Below are 4573 nucleotides of genomic sequence, written 5' to 3'. Positions count from 1 at the left end.
TGTGAACAATATTTGAGGGAAATGGTGATATTGTGTATGTGGAAAACGTTTTAGATCTTTGAGTTCATCTCATACAAAATGGGAGCAAAACCAAAAGTGTTGCGTTTATATTTTTGTTGAGTGTACAAATAAATTATTAAAAAGTGGACAGTGGACATGCACCTAAGATGAAAATTTTAGACCCCTGCATGATTTCTAAGTGGGAGAACTTGCAAAACCGCAGGGTGTTCAAATACTTATTTTCCTCATTGTATATATATATATATATATATATATATATATATATATATATATATATATATATATATATATATATATATTGCTGCTACTGTTCAAACATTTTCATTTCATTTTGACATTATGGCGTGTTGTGAGTTGTTTTCATGGAAACAAATGAATTTACTCCATGTTGAAATAATTCTGTAACATAACAAAATGTGGAAAAAGTGAAGCACAGTGAATACATTTCAGATGCATTATACAGTATATATGCATATAAACATACACACATATTCAAATAGTGCAACGGACTTAACATGGAACGCTACAATTAATGACAAAGTGTACTATTCAAACCTTTGATGTTTTTTTTCCTCTTTTGTGTAATCATGAAAATCAGTATTACATATTCAAAGATGAGCCACGAGTATAAATATGAGGCAGAGATCCAACTGACATTCAGACGGAGGGAAGACAAAGAACCAGAACAGATCTGTGGTGAGTCGACTTTGTGCTTCATGAAAACTGAGAATTTTCACCTGAAATCTCTGATATAGAAAAATAAACATTTAGAAACTAATTTGTTGTTGAATGTGCAAAGAGTTTACTGTATGCCAAGTGGTGATGTTTAGATGGTGAAAAGACAGATCAATGAAATTTAATGACGGCACAGTGGATTAGCAGTTAGAACTAACCAACATTAACCATGTAACACACAGGTCATAAGAAAATTCAGGTAAATGATGAAGATTGTTTAAAATTAAACGTGAGTGTAGTGTCAAAGAGTTGAATCAGTGGATGGTTACAGAAAAGAAGAATCTGAAAATTCCTTAATAAAAAGTATGTGAATCATTGGCTCTTTCAGGGACGTTTTAGATGGCTTGATGGAAATAAAATAATGACGTACAATTCCTGGGAATTCTATCAGCCAGACAACTTCCTCGGACATGAGAAATGTGTAGAGGCGAACTATATATGTAAGTTGAAAAGACATGTACAGTACTGCTCAGAATAATAGTAGTGCTATGTGACTAAAAAGATGAATCCAGGTTTTGAGTATATTTCTTATTGTTACATGGGAAACAAGGTACCAGTAGATTCAGTAGATTCTCACAAATCCAACAAGACCAAACATTCATGATATGCACACTCTTAAGGCTATGAAATTGGGCTATTAATAAAAAAAAAAGTAGAAAAGGAGGTGTTCACAATAATAGTAGTGTGGCATTCAGTCAGTGAGTTTGTCAATTTTGTGGAACAAACAGGTGTGAATCAGGTGTCCCCTATTTAAGGATGAAGCCAGCACCTGTTGAACATGCTTTTCTCTTTGAAAGCCTGAGGAAAATGGGACGTTCAAGACATTGTTCAGAAGAACAGCGTAGTTTGATTAAAAAGTTGATTAGAGAGGGGAAAACTTATACGCAGGTGCAAAAAATTATAGGCTGTTCATCTATAATGATCTCCAATGCTTTAAAATGGACAAAAAAAAAAAAAAAAAACAGAGACATATGGAAGAAAACAGAAAACAACCATCAAAATGGATAGAAGAATAACCAGAATGGCAAAGGCTCACCCATTGATCAGCTCCAGGATGATCAAAGACAATCTGGAGTTACCTGTAAGTGCTGTGACAGTTAGAAGACGCCTGTGTGAAGCTAATTTATTTGCAAGAACACCCTGCAAAGTCCCTCTGTTAAATAAAAGACGTGCAGAAGAGGTTACAATTTGCCAAAGAACACATCGACTGGCCTAAACAGAAATGGAGGAATATTTTGTGGACTGATGAGAGTAAAAATGTTCTTTTTGGGTCCAAGGGCCGCAGACAGTTTGTGAGACGACCTCCAAACTCTGAATTCAAGCCACAGTTCACAGTGAAGACAGTGAAGCATGGTGGTGCAAGCATCATGATATGGGCATGTTTCTCCTACTATGGTGTTGGGCCTATATATCACATACCAGGTATCATGGATCAGTTTGGATATGTCAAAATACTTGAAGAGGTCATGTTGCCTTATGCTGAAGAGGACATGCCCTTGAAATGGGTGTTTCAACAAGACAATGACCCCAAGCACACTAGTAAACGAGCAAAATCTTGGTTCCAAACCAACAAAATTAATGCCTCGCAGATGTGAAATAATCATGAAAAACTGTGGTTATACAACTAAATACTAGTTTAGTGATTCACAGGATTGCTAAAAAAGCAGTTTGAAGATAATAGCTTTGAGTTTGTAGCGTCAACAGCAGATGCTACTATTATTGTAAACACCCCCTTTTCTACTTTTTTATTTTTTACTAATAGCCCAATTTCATAGCCTTAAGAGTGTGCATATCATGAATGCTTGGTCTTGTTGGATTTGTGAGAATCTACTGAATCTACTGGTACCTTGTTTCCCATGTACCAATAAGACATATACTCAAAACCCGGATTAATCTTTTTAGTCACATAGCACTACTATTATTCTGAACACTACTGTAGCAGGATGAGTTTAAAATTTTCAACCGCTGAAAAGTGTGATTTACTTGTGTGATTCTTCTTCATCAGAAATGATGTCCAAGTGTAAAAAAAATTAAATTTGAACATGTGACGGAAACCAGCTGCATATATGGTGTCTATACACATGAACATTCATCTGCTGGTTTCATAGTGTCTTAGTGAAAGACTCAAACAGCCTGATCATCATTGTCAAACGTTATTGGAGTGAAACAAAGAGATATAAACTATTTTTGTAATCAACAGGTCCTCTGGAAGACAGTAAGCATTTTGTCTTTGTCAGGCCATGTTCTGTCAAGGGAATTGTCTCTGTTGCCTTCAGGGTGCCGTGATGCTTTACCAGGCTGAAAAACAAAGCCCTTTTAAAGCCCTTTATCTCTTCTGTGATTCAGCTTTTAATGGCTCTGTACATCTGTTTTTTTTGTTTTTTTTTTAAACCTGGCTACTAATTTTAACACTTTACCAAATTCTGTTTTATCTGGTTTTGTCTGTTTTATTTGTTTTATTGTTTTTATATATTTATTTTTTTCATATGTTACTGTGTTTTTATGTGCTGCTCTAACTTAATTGCCCTTTGTGGGATTAATACAGTTGTTTGAAGTTGAAGTAACAATACAGCTGAAGGTGTGCTGTATAAAATCACAGTTCAAATGAGCAAATATTAATGAAAGATATGTTTTCTGTTACATATTTTACAGACTTGGGGCTCTGGAATGATCAGAAGTGCGGGAAGAAGAGAGCCTTTGTCTGCCAAAAGCAAATGTGATCATCTCCTGATGTTTCACATCTTAAGCCTGATGATAGACGTTCAACCCTGTTCTCACTACAACAAATATGCGTCCCAGAAGGTCACAGTCAATAATTATGACAGTGTATCACTTTGACAAACCAGCATGTGATTTTGACTGCTGCCCACAAATGTCTCCACAGAATGGAATACAAGATGTCAATGATTCAGAAGGAAAAAAAAAACAAATTTTCGAACATCTTGAAAATCCTGCCACAGTTTTTACAGAACACTATGAGAGGATATTCCGGTTTCTCACTGACAGTCTTGGATCCTCTCACTGACTGAAGATGGGGACAAGGTTTAAAATCGTGAACCTCTGGGATGCATATCTGTGAAAGTGAGAATGAGGCTTTAATATTTCTCACTGCAAAATGCAACAATAGAAAAAAAAATGTTTCCTTGTTCTTCAAAGCAAAATCTCTGACAAGCTTCTAAATTGTGACAATAAATATGAGCATCAACATCTTCATGTTTCATTTCTGTAACTGCTTCCATCTGTCTGAATGTCATGACATCATCACACACTTCAATACATTTGTGTCTTAAATGGTAAATGGACTGCATTTGTATAGTGCTTTTCCATATGCATCAGCTGCTCAAAGGGCTTTACAATAAGGCCACTACACACTGGGAGCAACTTGGGGATTAAGGACCTTGCCCAAGGGCCCTGAGTGATTTTCTGGTCAGGTCGGGATATGAACCGAGGATCCTCTGGTCTCAAGCCCAGTGCTTACCCACAGACCATCACCCCTCCTATTTGTCGTGTCTTCACCATGACAAATTAGAAATCGGACAAAGATCATCCTTAAATGTACATGATCATTGATTCTCCAATCTTGATTTAACCTCACTGATCCTCAACTTACAGTCTGACACATGCGTCTGTTAGAAGCAGGGCTCAAGACGGCCTCAAATGGTTACATTCTGCAGCCATTTGTTTTGGGAAGGAGATGTCACAAGTATTCTTTACAACCGTTCATGCAACCTGTAAATTTTCAGATATTTTCACCTCTGCCCATGCTGATGAACGTGGAGTGTTTGTGTGTGAAAAGAAGAGTGGGAATCAAACTATG

General features: G+C 36.4%; 1 long non-coding RNA gene across 1 annotated transcript; it reads left to right on the top strand.

Annotated features, from left to right (window-relative positions):
* Window positions 1-943: 943 nt before the first annotated feature.
* On the top strand, window positions 944-3480 carry LOC117532272. Its single transcript, XR_004566830.1, has 3 exons — window positions 944-955; window positions 1085-1196; window positions 3409-3480. It is a non-coding gene; the product is annotated as an uncharacterized LOC117532272 (long non-coding RNA).
* The last annotated feature ends 1093 nt before the right edge of the window (window positions 3481-4573 follow it).

The sequence above is a fragment of the Thalassophryne amazonica genome, chromosome 2 (assembly GCF_902500255.1).
Source record: "Thalassophryne amazonica chromosome 2, fThaAma1.1, whole genome shotgun sequence".
Taxonomy (NCBI): domain Eukaryota; kingdom Metazoa; phylum Chordata; class Actinopteri; order Batrachoidiformes; family Batrachoididae; genus Thalassophryne; species Thalassophryne amazonica.
The sequence above is the reverse complement of the archived record's forward strand: the minus strand, read 5'-3'. Positions and strand labels throughout refer to the sequence as shown.